Source organism: Pristiophorus japonicus, chromosome 5 (assembly GCF_044704955.1).
Source record: "Pristiophorus japonicus isolate sPriJap1 chromosome 5, sPriJap1.hap1, whole genome shotgun sequence".
Lineage (NCBI taxonomy): Eukaryota > Metazoa > Chordata > Chondrichthyes > Pristiophoridae > Pristiophorus > Pristiophorus japonicus.
Genome location: NC_091981.1, coordinates 137,598,184 through 137,620,054, shown reverse-complemented (window position 1 = coordinate 137,620,054; position 21,871 = coordinate 137,598,184). Strand labels below are relative to the sequence as shown.

Here is a 21,871-nt window from a genome sequence, read left to right as displayed (position 1 = left end):
TCGGGTTCCTTTCAGGTCTCAGCTGGCGACATTTGCGCTATATCTTAGCATGCCACACATTGCTGCATTAGACAGGTCATTGAAGCCCTTTACGCATGCAGCATGAACTTTATTAGCTTCCCTATGACCAGGGAGGTTCAGACTAAGAGGGCTTTAGGATTCTACCGAATTGCTAACTTCCCCAAGGTGCAGGGAGTAATAGACTGTTCGCACATCACGATGTGGGCACCTTTTCAGGATGCAGAGGTTTTTAGGAACGGCAAGGGATTCCACTCCCTGAATGTGCAACTCGTTGTCGACCACCAGAAAATAATTATGGCAGTGAATGTCAAATTTCCGGGCAGCATCCATGATGCTCACATTCTGCGTGAGAGCGCTGTATCTGACATGTTTGCCAATCAGCCACAAGGTCAATGCTGGATGCTTGGTGACAAAGGATATGGCCTCGCCACCTGACTGATGACCCACCTGCATGTCACCGACACCGAGGCCAAGAAACGATACATTGAGAGCCACAGAGCGACTCGCAATATCGTCGAAAAAACCATTGGATTGCTTAAGCAGTGCTTTAGATGCCTGGACCACTCAGGAGGAGAGCTCCAATACCACCCTGAGCAGGTAGCTCAATTCGTGGTGGTGTGCTCAATGCTGCACAACTTGGCTATCAGGAGGGGACCAGAAGAATTGCCAGAAGGGACTGACAGTCCACCTCAGGAGAGAGAGGAAGAGGAGGACGAGGATGTGGATGCTGACCTCGGGCCAGACAATCAGACTGATGCTGAAACCATGCCCCCACCCCCACCTAGACCACAGGACAGGGCCTGTGGTGGCTACATAGCTGCAAGACTCTTCAGTCAGCAGCTCGTAAATGAGCGCTTTGCTTGAAAGAACGTTATTGTTATTTACAAAGCTGCAACACTGCTGGGTGTGCAGATCATACATCAGTGGTGTGCATCACCTTGGTGACAGTTAAAGTGTAAGTTGATTCAAGTTAAGTGTAATTATACCCTTTGATGTTAAGGAATCATCAGTGTGTAACGGTGCAGCTATCTGAGGCAATGTGCATCAAGGTTATGTTAAATAAAAAACATTTAACCCGACCATTTGTCTGAAGTCATAATTATAACTGTAAAAAACACCCCACCCCATTCCCGCCCCGCCCCGCCCCACAACAAATTGATCACATTTACATCATTCGATTGGTCACTATTTCCAGCAACACAGAACAAAAATGCAAACCAGCAAGGTAGCCCCCTTGCCTCTTCCCCCGACCCTCCAACTAAAATAGCGCAAACAACATAAAAATATGGCCAAGACAACACCTGTGGCCATACACCTCACTTTCCTTTCCCCCCTGACTTCTCCTCCCACCTCTACCCCTTTCCCTTCCCCTCCTGACTCCAAGCCGCCCGGCCGAGGAGCTCGCCAGGTGCCGCTTCATTGGGGGGGATGACGGCAGAACCACTGCTTGGACGGATACGGGAGAGGACGGTCCAGAGGTGGGAATATCCTTCGGGCCGGAAGCAAGATCTTCCTCCTGGCTCTCATGTGTTGTTGGCAATGGGGGTGCGGCACCTCGGGGTGCAGTGCCGTGCTCCAGGACCACTGGGGAGGCCTCTGCCACCAGTGTTCCTGACTATCAGCTCCAGGCACTCCACCATCTGCGGCACGTACTCCGTCATGGTGGCGGACATGCTGGCCAGCTGGAAGGATATGTCCCCCATTGTCTGTTGGATCTGCTGACCTATGTCAACACTCCTCCTGAACAAGTGTACCAGGTCCCCGCTCAGATCTGCCGCTCGTGGAGCAGACCTGCCGCGTCGAACCAACCTCCGCTTGGTCGGTGCTGGCCTGGAGACACCTGGGGTGCCTGTGGCAAGGTGCTTGGGCCCGGTACCTCCACGGTGGAGGTGGGAATGGCCGCAGGAGCACTAGATGTGATCGGTGTTGAATGGATTATGGAGGTTGGGGATGCAGGCTCCTCGAAGTCAGCACTGTCATCCATTGAGAAGGGACCCAGCAGATGCACAGGTGAGAATCGGTGCTCCTCAGCACCAGATAGACTATCGTCCGGCGAGTCCGTCCCCACGCCCCCACCTTCTGGGCTCGGTATTTTTGCATGGGGCCACGCTGCTGGCTGAGCTGCAAAACATAAATAAGGTTGTTAGAGGAGAAGGGGGTGCTAGGGTCACAAGGTGAATCCAGCGCTACACACAGCATATGCACGTCAAAAACAATACCGCTATCAAGATCATCACAGACATCACATTTCATGACCATCACCAAATTCTGCATTGCAATGATTCTCATGAGGACATCATTATTTAGAGAAGAATTTTATGATTAATCTATCATATAATATTGGTCGGATATGAGTGGGTGTGGCATCTATTGATTTTACATCACGCAATGGTGTATACTTTACTCACGTGGCATCACATCAGGTTCTGCTGCTGCTTGCGTGGCCGAACGGGGGTGGTTCCCCACTAGTGCCAACACCCGCTCCTCGATGTCGGTGAGGACGATGATGACTGTTGGCCCCCCCACCCATTTGCCTCTGCTCAACCCTATTCCTCGAAAGCTTCTTCTGTAAAAGGTCACAACAGCACGACATGGCATGAGGTCATTACGTGCTATCTTTGCTAGATACTGTCACAGAGACTGATACAACACATAACCAACAGCTGTAATCATGATTATAATGAAAATGATAATTTCATTACCTAAATACGTACCCTGTGACCGGAGGCTTTGAGTACAACCTTACCGGTATAAGTGCAAGACATCACATCTGATTTTAATCACTCATTACACTTACAATTCCAATTATATAAATATATAAGTACATGTAAATAAATGTAATACTTACTCTGGCGGATCCGACAAGGTCGTTCCATTGCTTGCGGCATTGGTTGCCCTCATGCACCTCGTTGGTCGCTGACAAAACCACCTCGGCTATCTCGGCCCATATCTTCTGGTCGGCCTTTAGGTTTCCCACGCGCTCCCTGGGTCAATTGGCCCCAGTGTGACCCGATCTTCTGCATGAGGGAGGCATTTGTCTCGTCCGAGAACCTCCTCGCTCTTTTTCGTCCTCCCAATTGTTCCCCTCCCAGCTTATTGCTTTCGCTAGCGTCCTCAGTCTCCGCAGTGCACTGGGTTGCCTCCTCCATCCCTTTCATGTTAAATATCATTTTTTTCACAAAAACTCGGTGCCAACAACCTTCTTTTTGCTTAGTAGGCTTTTTGCTGCTGGTGAATCTCCCTACTGCCTCGCACAACAGTCAAACAAGCACACACCCACACCCACACACGCTTTCAGTCCCTCTAGTTCCCTCTCTCTCTGTCTCTTATGCCTATGTAATGATGACCCCTGACCTCCTGAAACACAGGAAACGAGCGTTGCCATGTCCTTGCTATGGTCAACAACACTTTACGGCAGAAGGTCAAAAAAATTTAACGCTAACGTCCATTTCAAATCGCTCGCGGTAACGCCCATTTTCAACAATGGAAAGTTAGGGTTTTGAAAATGGCCGATAATCTGGCGATCTCAAAACTAATTTTTCTCACCCACGCTGGAAATAAAGCCCATTTTTGGCCGATTTGCACAAAAGTGGAAAGTCTAGCCCCTTATCATTGTACACACTGCCTGATATCAGACCTTTACAAAGTGTATCTTATATCAAATCTTTATATACCCTGATTGATATCCGATCATTATACAGTGTGTCTAATATGGATCATTATACACCCTGTCTGATATCAGATCTTTATACACCCTTCCTGATACCAGATCATTATTCCATGTGTCTGATATCGGATTATTATACCCTCTGCCTGATATCTGATCATTATACACCCTGCCCGATATCAGATCATTATATACCCTGTCTTATATCATATCATTTTGCACACTGCCTGATATCGGATCGTTATATACCCTGCCTGATATCAGATCATTATATACCCTGTCATATCATATTACTGTGCACACTGTCCGATATCAGATTAGTATACACCCTGCCTGAAATCAGATCATTATTCAGTATGTCTGATATCGGAACTTTATACAACCTGCCCCATATCAGATCATTATACACCCTTCCTGATAACAGATCATTATACACCCTGCCTGATATCAGATCATTATACACCCTGCCTGATATCAGATCATTATAAAGTTTGTCTGATAGCGGTTCGTTATACACCCTGCCTGATATCAGATCTTTATAAAGTGTATCTGATACCAAATCATTATACACCCTGCCTGAAATCAAAACATTATTCAGTATGTCTGATATCGGGCAGGGTGTATAATGATCCGATATCAGATATACTGAATAATGATCTGATATAAGAACATAAGAACATAACAAATAGGAACAGGAGTAGGCCATACGGCCCCTTGAGCCTGCTCCGCCATTCAATAAGATCATGGCTGATCTGATCATGGACTCAGCTCCACTTTCCTGTCCACTCCCCATAACCCCTTATCCCCTTTAAGAAACTGTCTATTTCTGTCTTAAATTTATTCAATGTCTCAGCTTCTACAGCTCTCTGAGGCAGAGAATTTCACAGATTTACAACCCTCTGAGAGAAGAAATTTCTCCTCATCTCTGTTTTAAATGGGTGGCCCCTTATTCTAAGATCATGCCCTCTAGTTCTAGTCTCCCTCCCCATCAGTGGAAGCATCCTCTCTGCATCCACTTTGTCAAGCCCGCTCATAATCTTACACCTTTTGATAAGATCACCTCTCATTCTTCTGAACTCCAATGAGTAAAGGCCCAACCTACTCAACCTTTCCTCATAAGTCAATCCCCTCATCTCCGGAATCAACCTTGTGAACCTTCTCTGAACTGCCTCCAAAGCAAGTATATCCTTTCATAAATATGGAAACCAAAACTGCATGCAGTATTCCAGGTGTGGCCTCACTAATACCCTGTATAGCTGTAGCAAGACTTCCCTGCATTTCTACTCCATCCCCTTTGCAATAAAGGCCAAGATTCCATTGGCTTTCCTGATCACTTGCTGTACCTGCATACTATCTGTTTCAATGTAACCTTGTATTTACTCTGTCCGGCCACAGAGGGCTCATCCCCTGGAGTCCCAAGGGATCTCATAATCCCTTGGGAGCACAGGTATTTAAGGAGGCTGGAGAGGTTGGAGAGCTGGAGACCTGCAATAAAAGACTAAGATCAAACTTTACTTTGAGCTCACAGTGTTCAGTCTGACTCTTTCTCCATACACACTATCCTTTTGTGTTTCATGCACAAGTACCCCCAGGTCCCACTGTACTGCAGCACTTTGCAATCTTTCTCCATTTAAATAATAACTTGCTCTTTGATTTTTTTCTGCAAAAGTGCATGACCTCACACTTTCCAACATCTGCCAAATTTTTACCCACTCACTTAGCCTGTCTATGTACCTTTGCAGATTTGTTGTGTCCTCCTCACACATTGCTTTTCCTCCCATCTTTGTATCTCAGCAAACTTAGCTACATTACACTCAGTCCCTTTTTCCAAGTTGTTAATATTGATTGTAAATAGTTGGGGTCCCAGCACTGATCCCTGCGGCACCCACTAGTTACTGGTTGCCAATCAGAGAATGAACCATTTATCCCGACTCTCTGTTTTCTATTAGCTAGCTTATCCTCTATCCATGCTAATATATTACCCCCAACCCCATGAACTTTTATCGTGCAGTAAGCTTTTATGTGGCACCTTTTCAATCAGATCGTTATACACCCTGCCTGAAATCAGATAATTATACACCCTGCCTCATACCAGATCATTAAATACCCTGCCTTATACCAGGTCATTATTCAGTGTGTCTTATATTGGATCATTATACATACTGCATGATATCAGATCATTATACACCCTGGCGGACCAATTGAACAAGTACTTTGGTTCGGTATTCACGAAGGAGGACACGAACAACCTTCCGGTTATAAAAGGGGTCGGGGGGTCTAGTAAGGAGGAGGAACTGAGGGAAATCCTTATTAGCTGGGAAATTGTGTTGGGGAAATTGATGGGATTGAAGGCCGATAAATCCCCAGGGCCTGATGGACTGCATCCCAGAGTACTTAAGGAGGTGGCCTTGGAAATAGTGGATGCGTTGACAGTCATTTTCCAACATTCCATTGACTCTGGATCAGTTCCTATGGAGTGGAGGGTAGCCAATGTAACCCCACTTTTTAAAAAAGGAGGGAGAGAGAAAACAGGGAATTATAGACCGGTCAGCCTGACATCGGTAGTGGGTAAAATGATGGAATCAATTATTAAGGATGTCATAGCAGTGCATTTGGAAAGAGGTGACATGATAGGTCCAAGTCAGCATGGATTTGTGAAAGGGAAATCATGCTTGACAAATCTTCTGGAATTTTTTGAGGATGTTTCCAGTAGAGTGGATAAGGGAGAACCAGTTGATGTGGTATATTTGGACTTTCAGAAGGCGTTCGACAAGGTCCCACACAAGAGATTGATGTGCAAAGTTAGAGCACATGGGATTGGGGGTAGTGTACTGACATGGATTGAGAACTGGTTGTCAGACAGGAAGCAAAGAGTAGGAGTAAATGGGTACTTTTCAGAATGGCAGGCAGTGACTAGTGGGGTACCGCAAGGTTCTGTGCTGGGGCCCCAGCTGTTTACACTGTACATTAATGATTTAGATGAGGGGATTAAATGTAGTATCTCCAAATTTGCGGATGACACTAAGTTGGGTGGCAGTGTGAGCTGCGAGGAGGATGCTGTGAGGCTGCAGAGCGACTTGGATAGGTTAGGTGAGTGGGCAAATGCATGGCAGATGAAGTATAATGTGGATAAATGTGAGGTTATCCACTTTGGTGGTAAAAACAGAGAGACAGACTATTATCTGAATGGTGACAGATTAGGAAAAGGGGAGGTGCAAAGAGACCTGGGTGTTATGGTACATCAGTCATTGAAGGTTGGCATGCAGGTGCAGCAGGCGGTTAAGAAAGCAAATGGCATGTTGGCCTTCATAGCAAGGGGATTTGAGTACAGGGGCAGGGAGGTGTTGCTACAGTTGTACAGGGCATTGGTGAGGCCACACCTGGAGTATTGTGTACAGTTTTGGTCTCCTAACCTGAGGAAGGACATTCTTGCTATTGAGGGAGTGCAGCGAAGGTTCACCAGACTGATTCCCGGGATGGCGGGACTGACCTATCAAGAAAGACTGGATCAACTGGACTTGTATTCACTGGAGTTCAGAAGAATGAGAGGGGACCTCATAGAAACATATAAAATTCTGACGGGGTTAGACAGGTTAGATGCAGGAAGAATGTTCCCAATGTTGGGGAAGTCCAGAACCAGGGGTCACAGTCTAAGGATAAGGGGTAAGCCATTTAGGACCGAGATGCGGAGGAACTTCTTCACCCAGAGAGTGGTGAACCTGTGGAATTCTCTACCACAGAAAGTTGTTGAGGCCAATTCACTAAATATATTCAAAAAGGAGTTAGATGAGGTCCTTACTGCTAGGGGGATCAAGGGGTATGGCGAGAAAGCAGGAATGGGGTACTGAAGTTGAATGTTCAGCCATGAACTCATTGAATGGCGGTGCAGGCTAGAAGGGCCGAATGGCCTACTCCTGCACCTATTTTCTATGTTTCTATGTTTCTATGCCCGATATCAGATCATTATATACTCTGTGTTATATCATATCATTGTGCACACTGACTGATATTGGATCATTATACACCCTGCCTGATATCAGAGCTTTATAAAGTGTGTCTGGTATCAGATCATGATACACCCTGTCTGATATCATATCATTGTACACACTGCCCAATATCGGATCTTTATACATTGTGTCTGATATCAGATCATTATTCACTGTCTGATATTAGATCATTATATATTCTGTTTGATATCAGATCATGATACACCCTGCCCGATATCAGATCATTATACATCCTGCCGGTGTTCATCCTTATCCACCCTGCCTGATAGCTGATCTTTATAAAGTGTGCCTGATACCAGATCATTATACACCCTGCCCGATATCAGATCCTTATACACCCAGTCTGATATCAGATTATTATACACCCTCACTGATAGCAGATCATTCTACAGTGTGTCTTATATCAGATCATTATATACCCTGTCTATATCATATCACTGTGCACACCGTCTGATATCAGATCATTATACACCCTGCCTGATATCAGATGATTATTCAGTTTGTCTGATATCGGTTCATTATACGCCCTGCCTGATATTATATGATGCACCCTGCCCGATTTCAGATTGTTATAAACCCTGTCTTATATCATATAATTGTGCACACTGCCTGATATCGAATCATTATACACCCTGCCTGATGTCAGATCATTATACACCCTGTCTGACACCGAATCGTTATACACCCTGCCTGATATCAGATCATTATACACCCTGCCTGATATCAAACCAATGTTCACCCTGCCTGATATCAGATCATACCTGTTGTTGAGAATGAGATTGAGCATTGCAGCAAGGAAGATCGAAAAGTGCGTTGGTGCGATGGCGCAGCCCGGCTTGACCCCGGTCCGGACGTCGATCGGCTATGTGGTGGATCCGTTGGTCCGGATCACGGCTTGCATGTCATCGTGGACAGGCGGAGGATGGTGACAAACTTTTGGGGGCAGCCGAAATGGAGAAGGATGCTCCATAGTCCCTCACAGTTGACAGTGTCAAATGCCTTTGTGAGGCCTTTATAATGCTCCATCTCACTCTCAACAAACTCCCTGCTGAAGTGGAACTAAACTGTAGAACCAATGGGTAACTTCGTTGCCTCCAGGCTACATCCAAGGTCATCCTATCCTCTGTCATCAAACTACACTACGCTTGTGTCTGCGCTCATTCAGAGGCCGAACTCCAAGCCATCGTCAACATCTTCACCAAGGCGTACGAAAGCATGGTCCTTACACTAAACATCTGTAAGACAAAGGTCCTCCACCAAACTTACCCCGCCTCACAGCAACATCCCCTGGTCATCAAAATCCACGGTGCGACCTTGGACAATGTGGACCATTTTCCATACCTCGGAAGCTTACTATCAGCAAGGGCAAACTCGACGATGAGGTCCACCGCCTCCAGTGTGGCAGTGTGCCAGCGCAGCCTTCGGTCGCCTGTGGAAGAGAGTGTTTGAAGACCAGGACCTCAAATCTGGCACCAAGCTTATGGTCTACAGGGCAGTAGTGATACCCGGCCTTCTGTTTGGCTCAGAGATGTGGACCATATATAATGGACACCTAAAAGCGCTGGAGAAATACCACCAGCGCTGCCTCCGCAAGATCCTGCAAATCCACTGGGAGGATAGATGCACCAACGTCGTGTTCTCGATTGGGCAAACTTCCCCAGCATCGAATCACTGACCACACTCGACCAGCTCCGTTGGCAGGCCACATCGTCCGCATGTCTGACACGAGACTCCCAAAGCAAGCGTTCTATTCGGAACTCCTACACGACAAGCAACCCCAGGTGGGCAGGGGAAATGTTTCAAGGACACCCTCAAGGCCTTCTTGATAAAATGCAACATCCCCAATGACACCTGGGAATTCCTGGCCCAAGACTGCCCTAATAAAGGGAGAGCATCGGAGAGGGCGTGAGCACATCGTGTCTCATCGCCGAGAGCATGCAGAAACCAAACGTAGACAGTGGAAGGAGCATGCGGCAAACCACATATCGCACACACCCTTTCCTTCAACGACTGTCTGTCCCACCTGTGACAGAGACTGTAATTCCTGTATTGGACTGTACAGTCACCTGAGAACTCACTTTTAGAGTGGAAGCAAGTCTTCCTCGATTTCGAAGGACTGCCTATGATGATGGTACACCCTGCCTGATATCAGATCATTTTTATACACTGTGTCCGATATCTGATCATTTTATACCCTGCCTGATATCAGTTTATTATCAGCACGGACCAATAGTGAAGTTGTTAAGTCGTGGATCCTACATTGCATCTTATGAATCCCAGGGAGAGAGGTCCTGTGGGAAGGAGGAAGGAGGACAGTAGGAGTATGTTTGTGTGTGTGTGTCACAGACCCATGCAGTAGAGCCTGGTCTCCAGTCATCCTAGATCCCCTTGCCACTGGACCAAGACCTTGCTCTGTCATGCCCGTGTGGTAGCTGGTGTGCAACGGCCACCCCACGTCAAAAGAATTCACGCACAGGCATCTTCCACCACTTAAAATGAAGGTTGGGATTTGGAATGTCAGGACCCTCATGGACAACCCTAACAACAACAGACCTTCTCGGCCTTTTGGCTAAGATCATGCGTAACTGACCTGACAGGGGAGTAACCATGACCCCAAAGTGGTTCTCCCTGGATCAGGAAGGTGGTTCTCCTATGCTTTTTGGAAATAGGAGGTGGGTGGGGTGGATTGACCCATTCACCTCCACGGAGGTGTGTGGGGGGCCTGACCCATCCACCTCCATGGCACGAACCTGGTATTGCAGTACTTCCAGGAACGGTGCAGTGGCTCTCGGCCTTTTGGCTAAGAGCATTGGCGCAGAGTGATCCTTGATGTGTGCAAGGTGACCTCTGGCGTTTGTGATTTGACAAAGAATTGGAAAGATTGGCAACGAATTAAAAAATAAAAAAAAATAAAAAACAACAGACCAGAACACGATACTGCTGTCGTTGTCTAGGAACTCACACGTTTCGACATAGACCTTGCTGCCCGGCAGGAAGTGGGTGGCCAGCTCAAGGAACAAGGTGGTGGTTACACCTTCTTCAGGAAAGATAAAGCTGAAGAAGAATGGCATCTCCATGGGGTGGGCTTCGCTATAAAAAATGAGCTAGTTGGCCGACTCGGGAGTCTCTCTTTGCGGAATAAACGAACGCCTCATGACCTTTCGGCTCACTTTAACCCAGAACCATTGCGCTACGGTAATCAGTGTGTATGGCCCAACATTGGAAGCTACAGATGAGACCAATCTACCAATCTACAGATGAGACCATGAGACCAGACTACTACAGCCTCGAACAATCCCTGTCCCGAGTCTCAATGGGCGACAAGTTTATCCTCCTTGGCGACCTTAACGCCAGAGTTGGAAAGGACACAGACCTCTCGGGACATGCAATCGGCAGAGAGGGGGTCGGGAAAACCAACTCCAACGGTACCCTCCTCCTGATGAAATACTTAGAACATGGTCGTGTCATAACCAACACCTTGTTCTGTCAGAGAGACAAGTACAAGGCCTCATGACAACACCCTCGATCCAAGCAGTGGCATCTGTGAGACTATGTAATCGTCCGAGCGAGGGAGCGCAAGGACATGCGCAACCCCCGTGCTATGACAGGAGTTGACGACTGCTGGACGGACCACCGCCTAATCTGCTCTGTCATTTCCATCATTGTAACCCCAGCATAGCGGCAGCCACAGAAACTATGCCAAGGAAAATCAACGCTGGAGCACTCAAAGACCCTGCTAAGAAAGCCCTATTCAGCCAGCGCCTCACAACCAACCTGTCGACTCCCAGTGATCCTGAGATGCAGAGTGTCCACAGTGCCTGGTCTTCCTCAAGGCCTCCATAATTAGCACCTGTGAAAAGACGCTCGGTCACTTGACCGGTAAATATCAAAACTGGTTCGACGAGAATGACCAGGAGATCCAGGAGCTACAAGCGCAAGGCATTTTTGAACTGAAAACAGCAAGACAACTCGAAAGCAAGAAAGCAGCTCTACAGACGTCTGAATGCTGAGGTACAACAAAAAACTCTCGAGCCAAAGAACAGATGGTGGGTGGAGAAAACGCAGGAGATCCAACAATTTGCCGACAATCACAACGTGCGTGGATTCTTCAACGCAGTCATGACCACCTATGGCCCAAGCACCCAAGGTCCAACCCCACTGCGGGCCAAGAACGGAGAAGTTCTCATCAAGGACAGAGAGGCAGTCAGTGCCCGCTGGAAGGAGCACTTCGAAGATCTACTTAACCAAGACTCTGTCTTCGACGTGAGTGTACTCGACTCTATCCCGCAATACGTTATCCTCCACCAGCAACCCCAGCTTGAGATTGAAACAGCCATCCGACAACTGAAGAACAGCAAGGCCTCAGAAGCGGATGAAATCCCCGCCGAAGCACTAAAGCATGGCGGAGAAGCACTATTGGCATCAATCCATGAACTCATTTCTCTTATTTAGAAGGAGGAGAGCATGCCAAGGGATCTCAGAGACGCCGTAATCGTGACCACCTTCAAGAAAGGGGACAAGTCCGGTGGTGGTAATTCCAGAGGAGTTTCCCTGCTGTCTACCACAGGAAAAGTCATCACAAGAATCCTCCTCATTTGCCTTCTCCCTGTGGCTGAAGAGCTGATCCCAGAGTTGCAATGCGGATTCTGCCCATTAAGGGGCATATGATCTTCACCACGTGTCAAATTCAAGCGAAATGCAAGGAACAACACCAACCTCTGTACATGGCCTTCTTTGTCCTCACAAAGGCCTTCGACACTGTCAACCATGAGGGATTATGGAGCATCCACTTCAAATTCAGCTGCCCTTAAAAGTTTGTCACCATCCTCCGCCTGCTGCATGATGACATGCAAGCCATGATCCTGACCAACTGATCCACGACAGATCCAATTCATGTACGGACCAGGGTCAAGCAAGGCTCTGTCATCGCACCAATACTCTTCTCAATCTTCCTTGCTGCAATGTTTCATCTCACTCACAGTAAGCTCCCCGCTGGAGTTGAGCTAATCTACAGAACAAACGGGAAACTGTTCAAACTCCGTCGCCTCCAGACCAGATCCAAGGTCATCCCATCCTCTGTCATTGAATTACAGTATGCAGACAACGCTTGCGTCTATACACACTTGGAGGCTGAACTCCAAGCCATCATCAACACCTTCACCGTAGCGTACGAGAGCATGGGCCTTACACTAAACATCCGTAAGACAAAGGTCCTCTACCAACCTGCCCCACCACACAGTACTGACCCCCAATTATCAAAATCCACAAGGACAAAATTGGAGCATTTGCCATATCTCGGGAATCTACTGTCCACCCTTCACGATGTAGTTCGGAATCTGGAATATTAGGTCCTTCATTGAAACACCTGTGAGCTCATCCCTTTTTTGGTGTGGAAGCAAGTCATCCTCGCTTCGAGAGACTGCCTATGATGATGATGATGCACTGTCAACAAGCGCAGATGTCAATGACGAGGTCCAACACTGCCTTCAGTGTGTCACCGCAGCCTTTAGTCACTTGAGGAAGAGAGTGTTTGAAGACCAGGACTTCAAATGCAGCACCAAGCTCATGGTCTACAGAGCAGTAGTGATACCCGCCCTTCTATATGCTTCAGCGACCATACAGCAGGCACATTAAAGCACTGGAGAAGTACCACCAACGCTGCCTCCACAAGATCCTGCAAATCCATTGGCAGGATAGGCGCACCAACGTCCGTGTCCTCGCACAGGCCAACATCTTCAGCATCAAAGCATTGACAACACTCGATCAGCTCTGATGGACGGGCCACATCGTCCGCACGCCCTATACAAGACTCCCAAAACAAGCGCTCTACTTAGAGCTCCGACATGGCAAAAAAGCCCCAGGTGGGCAGAAGAAACGCTTCAAGGATACCTTCAAGGCCTCCTTGAAAAAGTGCAACATCCCCACAGACACTTTGGAATCCCTTGTCTAAGACTGCTCAAAGTGGAATAGAAGAATCTGGAAAGCCGCCGAACATCTCGAGTATCTTTGCCGTGGGCAAGCGGAGACCAAGCGCAAACAGCAGAAGGGACCACACAACAACCCAAGCACCTCAACCAACCGGCCCTTCAACGAAAGTCCCCTCAACCACCGTCCACCCAACCTGTAACATTGACTGTAGGTCCCGTGCCGAACTCATCAGTCAACTGAGACAGCATTTTTAGTGTAGAAGCAAGTCATCCTCAACTCCGATGGACTGCCTAAAAAAGAAAGCAATATAACCTGCCTGATATCAGATCAATATACACCCTCATCGGTGATAGAGGATGGGACAACCGTGGATCTAGCCTGGAGGCGATGAAGGTTGAATAGGTTCCCAGTGGTTCTATAGTTTAGTTCCACTCCAAGGGGGAGCTTGTTCTGCGCACATTCAGAGGCCGTACTCCAAACCATCGTCAACATCTTGAGGCGTACGAAAGCATGGGCCTTACACTAAACATCCGTAAGACAAAAGTTCTCCAACAACCTAAACCCGCCTCACAGCACTGCCCCCTGGTCATCAAAATCCAAGGCACATGGATCATTTTCCATACCTCGGGAGCCTACTATCAGCAAGGGCAGACATCGATGATGAGGTCCAACATCGCCTCCAGTGTGCCAGCACAGCCTTCGGTCAAACCTGGCACCAAGCTTATGGTCTACAGGGCAGTAGTGATACCCACCCTCCTATATGGCTCAGTGATGTGGACCATATACAGTAGACACCTCAAAGCGCTGGAGAAGTACCACCAGCACTGCCTCCATAAGATCTTGCAAATCCCTTGGGAGGATAGACGCACCAACATCAGTGTTCTCGATCAGGCCAACATCCCCAGCATCGAAGCACTGACCACACTCGACCAGCTCCGTTGAGCGGGCTACATCATCTGCATGCCCGACACGAGACTCCTAAATCAAATGCCCTACTCGGAACTCCTACACGGCAAGCAAAACCCAGCTAGGCAGAGGAAACGTTTCAAGGACAGCCTCAAAGCCTCCTTGATAAAGTGCAACATCCCCAATGGCACCTGGGAATCCCTGGCCCAAGACCGCCCTAAGTGGAGGAAGAGCATACGGGAGGGCACTGAGCAACCCGAGTCTCATCGCCGAGAGCATGCAGAAACCAAATGCAGACAGCGGAAGGAGCGTGTGGCAAACAGGACCCCCATCCACCCTTTCCTTCAACCACTGTCCGTCCCACCTGTGACAGAGACTATAATTCCCGTATTGGACTCTACAGTCAGCTGAGAACTCACTTTTAGAGTGGAAGCAAGTCTTCCTTGATTTCGAAGGACTGCCTATGATGATGACGATGATGATACACTCTGCATGGTATGAGTTCATTTAACACCCTGCCTGATAAATGATCATTATACACCCTGTTTAATATCAGATCATTATACTACCGGTTTGATATTAGATCATTATACACTCTGCCAGAAAGCAGATCATTACATCAGATCATTATATACCATGACTGATATCAGATCTTTATATACCCTGCCTGATATCAGTGTGTCTGATATTAGATCATTCCCCACCCTATCTAATATTGGATCTTTATATACACTGCCTGATATCAGATTCCTCATATGTCCTGCCAGATATCAGATCATTATACACAGGCTGATATCTGACCATTATACATCAAGCCTTATATCATATTATTATACACCCTCTTAGATGACAGATCATTATACACTCTCCCTGATATCAGATAATGAAACATACTGCCAAATATCAGATCATTATACACCTTGCCTCTGAACAGATTATTATACACTCTGCACATTATCAGATCATTATACACCCTGCCTGATATCAGATCATTATACAGTCTGTCTGATATCAGTTCATTATACGCTCAGCCTTATATCGGACCATTCTACACTGTGTTCAATATCTGATGATTATATAACCTGTTTGATATTGGATCATTATACACCATGCCCGATAGCAGATCAATGTACACCCTGCCTTATATCAAATCATTATTCAGCTTGCCTGATCTCCGTGCATGATACACCATGTCCGATATGAGATCATTATACACCCTGCCTGATATCAGATCATTATCCATTGTGACCGATAGTGGATCGTTATACACACTGCTTGATATCAGGTCATTATACATGTTGCTTGATATCAGATCATTATACAATGTATCCGATATCAGATCATTATATACAGTGCCTGATGTCGGATCATTATACACCGAGCCTGATATCAAATCATAAGACATCCTGCCTGATATTAGATCATTATTCACCTGTCCTGTATCATGGGCTAGAGTTTCCATTATTTTTGCATGCATAACGCCCAATTAATGTCCATTTTACCGCTGAAATGAGGTGTAACGCCCAGATATCGCCAAAAAATGGAAACTGATGCCCATTTTTCGGACACTTATTGGCGAGCGTTACTTTCGGCATTTATGTAACGCCGGGAAAAAATAATACCGCCTGTCCACTTTTTTAGGGCGGAATCGTCAGAATGGGCGAAACCAACGGCCATAATATCACCCAGCGTTACTTTCGGCATGTAATTAACGCCGAGATTTAATAATACCGACTTCCCACTTTTTATTGTTGTAAAGATCAAATTTGCCAAAACTAACGCCCAGTATATTGCCCAGCCTCACTTTCACCACCTCACACACATCTCGCCCACAATATCGCTCGCCCAAAACACCGCTCTGAAAAAGTGGAACTGTTCTGAACTAATCACAGTGGTGTGGCCACCATTTTTCAAATCGCAGGTCGCTTCATTGAAAAGGCTGCTTCAACTTCTTGGGAGTTTGGATTGATTCTGGAGTTTTTCTCAGGTGAAATGACCATCTCAACAGACATATTTTCAGACTGCGGATGATTGAGTTTTACTAGGGGTGTCTTTTAGTATTGAAATTATTGCTTCTGATCAATTGGTATTATACTTTTATTGGATTGGGGCCAGCCATTTCTCAGCCTGCATCGATTACTACGCAGATGCTGCAGAGTGCAAATGGCACAACGTCTAATGCACACCATTATGTGCCCAATCTAAGACGTGCCAGAATGAAGAGGAGGTCCAGACCATACACACCCTGCAATTACAGGGGGAAGAGGTTTTACCTCGACGTGTCTGAGAACACCTGCCTTTGGAGACTGCGCTTCCACAAAGTGGTGATCACTGAAATATGCCAGCTCATCAGGGCAGGTGTGCAGCCTGCCAGCACCTTCAGGACATCACTGTCCGTCGAGGTCAAGGTCACTGAGACACTGTCGTTCTACACGTCCGGTTCCTTTTGGGACTCCGCGATCGACATTTGCCCTCTGTCTCACCATGCCACACATCGCTGCATTAGACAGGTCATAGAGGACCTGTACATGCGTAAGATGGACTTTATCAGCTTCCCCATGACCACGGAAGCTCAGACTGACAGGGTTGGAGCATTCTACCGCATTGCTAAGTTCCCTAAGGTGCAGGAAGCAATATAGTGTACTCCCATCACCATGCGGGCACCTTCTCAGGACCCAGAGCTTTTCCGCAACAGAAAAGGATTTCACTCCCTGAAGGTCCAACTAGTTGTCGACCACAAACAGATAATAATGGCAGTGAATGCCAAATGTCCGGGCAGCTTTGATGAGGCTCATATCCTGCATGAGAGTGCTGTCTCTGACATGTTTAACAGTCAGCCACAAGGACAATGCTGGATAATTGGTGACAAATGATATGACCAAGCCACCTGGCTGATGAACCCCCTGCGTGACACCCACACCAAGGCCGAGAAGCGATACAACCAGAGCCACAGAGACATAGGCAATGTGGTCCAGAAAACAATGAGTGTGCTTAAGCAGCACTTTAAATGCCTAGAACATTCAGGAGGGGAGCTACAATACAACCCTGAGCATGTAGCTCAATTTGTGGTTGTGTGCTCCATGCTGCACAACCTGGCTATCAGGAGGGGACAAGAAATGCCAGAAGGGACTGATGCTCCACCTCAGGAGAGAGAGGAAGAGGAGGATGAGGGGCTGGACACTGACCTAGGGCCAGACAATCAGGTTGATTATGCAACCATGCCCATGCCCATCTCCGGACCGCAGGAAAGGGCCCGTGGTGGCTACATAGCTGCAAGACTCTTATGTCAGGAGCTCATAAATGAGTAATTTGTCTGAAAGAATGTTGCTGTAATTGACAAAGCTGACACACTGCTGTGTGTGCAGCTCAAACATCAATGGTGGGCATCACCTTGGTGCCAGTTAAAGTTTAAGTTGACTCAAGTTAAGTTTAATTATACCCTTTCATGTTAAGGAATCAACAGTGTGTAACGGTCCAGCTATCTGAGACAATGCGCAACAAGGTTATGTTGAATAAAAAACATTTAATACGACCATTGGTCTGAAATCATAAGTATCACAGGCAAAAACACCCCACCCCCACCCCACTTTTTCGACCATTGACATCAATCAAATGCTCAACATGTCCAGCAACACAGAACACAAATACAAAGCAGGAGGGTGGCTCCCTCCCCCCAATACATTACAACAAATTGCATACACCGAGATGGAGATGTAACACAGCCATCACCTGCGGACATGCACCTCACTTTCCTTCCCCCCTCCTCTTCTTCTCCCCACCTTTACCCCTTCCCCTCCTCGCTTTACGCCGCCTGGCCGAGGAGCTCCTCAGGCGGTGCCTTATTGGGGGGGATGAAGGCAGAGCCGGTGGTTGCACGGGAACAGGAGCGGGGGGTACCGAGATGGGAACATTCTCAGATCCAGAAGCAGGATCTTGGTCCTGCCTCTCATCTCTCGTTGGCAGTGGTGGTGCGGAACCTAGGGGTGGAGTGCCGTGCTCCGGGACCACTGGGAGGCTTGTGCCAGCAGCGTTCCTGGCTATCACCTCCAGGGCCTCCACCATCCACGAAACTTACTCAGTCATGGTGCCAGAGATGGTGGCCAGCTGTCGGGATATGCCCCCCAATGCATTGAGGATCTGGTCACCTATGTCTACAATACTCCTGGACAAATTTACCTTCTCTCCACTCTCATCTTGCACTCGTGGATCAGACCTGCCGTGTCCACGAAATCTCCGCGGGGTCAGCGCCGTCCTGGGGACAAATGGGATGCCCTGTGGCAAGGTGCTTGGGCCCGGTACCTCTAGAGTGGAGGCGGGAATGGCCGGAGGAGCACTAGATGGCCTTGGGGTGGAATGCCTTCTGGAACCTGGCAATGCAGATTCCTCAAAGTCCGCGCTCTCATCCGTAGAGAACAGACCCAGCTGATTGACGGGAGAGAATCGGACCTTCTCAGCAGCAGATGTAGGATCGTCCGCCTAGTCCGGCCCCCCGCCCCCACCTTCTGGCCTCTGTGGTCTTGCCTGGGGCAGCGCTGCTGGCTGAGCTGCAAAACACAATTGAGGTTAATACAGGAGTAGGGGGTGCTAGGGTCACAAGGTGAGTCCAGCGCTACACACAGCATATGCACGACAAAAGCACCACTGCTTTCAAAATCATCACAGACATCACATTTCATGACCATCAACACATTGTGCATTGCAATGATTTTCATTAGGCCAGCATTATTTATAGGATAATTTTAGAAAACATCCATCATATATTATTGTTCGGATATGAGTGGGTGTGGCATCAATTGACTTTAGATCACGCAATGGTGCAAGCTTTACTCACGTGGTATTACTTCAGGGTCTGCTGATGCTTCCATGGCCATCTGGGGGTGCTTCCCCATGAGTGTGAGCACCCGCTCCTCGATGTCAGTGATGTTGCTGGTGACTGGTGGCCTACCCCACCCGTTCGCTTCTGCGCGGACCTCATCGTCGACAGCTTCTTCTGTAAAAGGTAACAGGACGACATGGCATGAGATCATTGCATGATATCATTGCTAGGTACTGTCACAGAGACTGATACAACACATAACCGACAGATGTAATCATGATTAATATGATAATTATCATTTTTTAACCTAAAGACGTACACCGTGACCACAGGCTTTGAGTAAAACATTTGTGGTAAACTGAAACACCTCACATCTGATGATAGTCACTCATGACTGTTACAAATCAAATTCCATAAAGATATAAGTACATGTACATAAATGTAATACTTACTCTTGCGGATCCGACAAGGTCGTTCCACTGCTTGTGACATTGGTTGCCCTCACGCACCTCGTTGTTCGCTGACGAGACCACCTCTGCTATCTCGGCCCATATCTTCTGGTAGACTTTTAGGGTGGGCTTCCCACGCCCTTCCTGTGTCAAATCACCACAGCTTGACTCAACCTTCTGCAGGAGGGAGGTATTTGCCTCATCCGAGAACATCCTCGCTCTTTTGCGCCCTCCAATGTGCTCCTCTCCCAGCTCACTACTCTCGCCAGTGTCAGTCTCCACAGTGTGCTGTGTCGCCTCTGATATGTCCTTACTATACAGTATAAATGCACACGAGGCCCATACTTGAGAGAAGGTCACTCTGTGACCAGTTACCTTTATTACCAAGACCTCAAGAAATGAAGGTGGGTGGAGCTTCCCCTTTTATACCTGAAAGTCCAGGTTAGGAGTGATATGACCTTACTATACAGTATAAATGCACACGAGGCCCATACTTGAGAGAAGGTCACTCTCTGACCAGTTACCTTTATTACCAAGACCTCAAGTGATGAAGGTGGGTGGAGCTTCCTCTTTTATAGCTGAAAGTCCAGGTTAGGAGTGTCTCCCACAAGTTCACCCCCTTGTGGTCAATGTTCTCAAGGTGTACAACTTAGGTCAGCTTATACATGGGTTACAATAATAGTTGAATACATGACATCACCTCCCCCGCAAAGTCTTATTGGGATCAGAGGTTAAGTCTCTCTGATGGTTTACGCTCCCTTGTAGAGCACCTGAGTTGGGGCTCCAGTTGTTGGGCACTGGCCTGAGTGTCTGCTGTTTGCGGTGCCTCAGGCCTGTCCGGACTGCCCACAGTGACTGGGCTCTCCTCCACTTGGTTTTGGTGTTCGGTCACCTGTGGTGGTGTAAACTCTACGTCGCGTTCCTCCTCTGCTTTTTCAATGGGGTTGCTGAACCTCTTTTTAGTTTGATCCACGTGTTTGCAGCAGATTTGTCCATTGGTAAGTTTAACGACCAAAACCCTATTCCCCTCTTTGGTAATCACAGCGCCTGCAAGCCATTTGGGCCCTGCAGGGTAATTAAGGACAAAACAGGGTCATTAACATCAATACATCGCGCCCTCGCATTCCTGTCATGGTAGTCACATTGTGACTGACGCCTGCTCTCAACAATTTCTTTCATAGTAGGGTGTATAAGGGATAACCTGGTTTTGAGCGTCCTTTTCATCAGCAGGTCTGCGGGTGGAACCCCTGTGAGCAAGTGTGGTCGGGATCTCTTGGCCAACAGGAGGCGTAATAAGTGGCTTTGTAGGGAACCCCCTTGGATTCTGAGCACCCCCTATTTGATTATCTGCACTGCTCGTTCCGCCTGGCCGTTTGAGGCCGGCTTGGATGGTGCCGTTCTGACATGGTTGATTCCACTGCCTGCCATGAAGTCCTGGAATTCAGTGCTTGTGAAGCACGGGCCATTGTCGCTGACCAAGACATCCGGTAGACCATGGGCGGCAAACATTGCCCGTAGACTTTCTACCGTGGCAGAGGATATGCTTGAATATAAAATTGCACACTCAATCCATTTGGAGTAGGCGTCTACTACAACCAAAAACATTTTTCCCATGAAAGGACCTGCGTAGTCCACATGGATGCGTGACCATGGTTTGGCGGGCCAGAACCAGGGGCTAAGGGGGGCTTCCCTGGGTGCGTTGTCCAGCTGAGCACATGTGTTGCACCTGCGAACACAAAGTTCCAAGTCTGCATCTATCCCTGGCCACCAAACGTGTGACCTGGCAATTGCCTTCATCATGACAATGCCCGGGTGCTCATTGTGAAGTTCTCTGATAAACACCTCTCTGCACTTCTGGGGCATGACTACTCAGTTTCCCCACAGTAGGCAATCGGACTGAATCGAGAATTCATCCTTGCGCCTATGAAACGGTTTAAATTCCTCAGGGAATGCCCCGTACATGGCTGCCCAGTCCCCATTCAGGACACATTTATTAACTAAAAACAGTAGCGGGTCGTTATTTGTCCAGACTTTAATCTGATGGGCTGTCACAGGTGAGCCTTTGCTTTCGAAAGCT

The 21,871-nt window shown here is 47.7% G+C and overlaps 1 protein-coding gene and 1 pseudogene across 1 annotated transcript in view; both read left to right on the top strand.

Annotated features, from left to right (window-relative positions):
• LOC139264466 (histone deacetylase 9-like) overlaps positions 1-21,871 on the top strand; it is a 1,015,340-nt gene that overhangs the window by 808,756 nt on the left and 184,713 nt on the right. The window lies entirely within an intron of this gene.
• On the top strand, positions 10,245-10,482 carry LOC139264882 (U2 spliceosomal RNA; annotated as a pseudogene).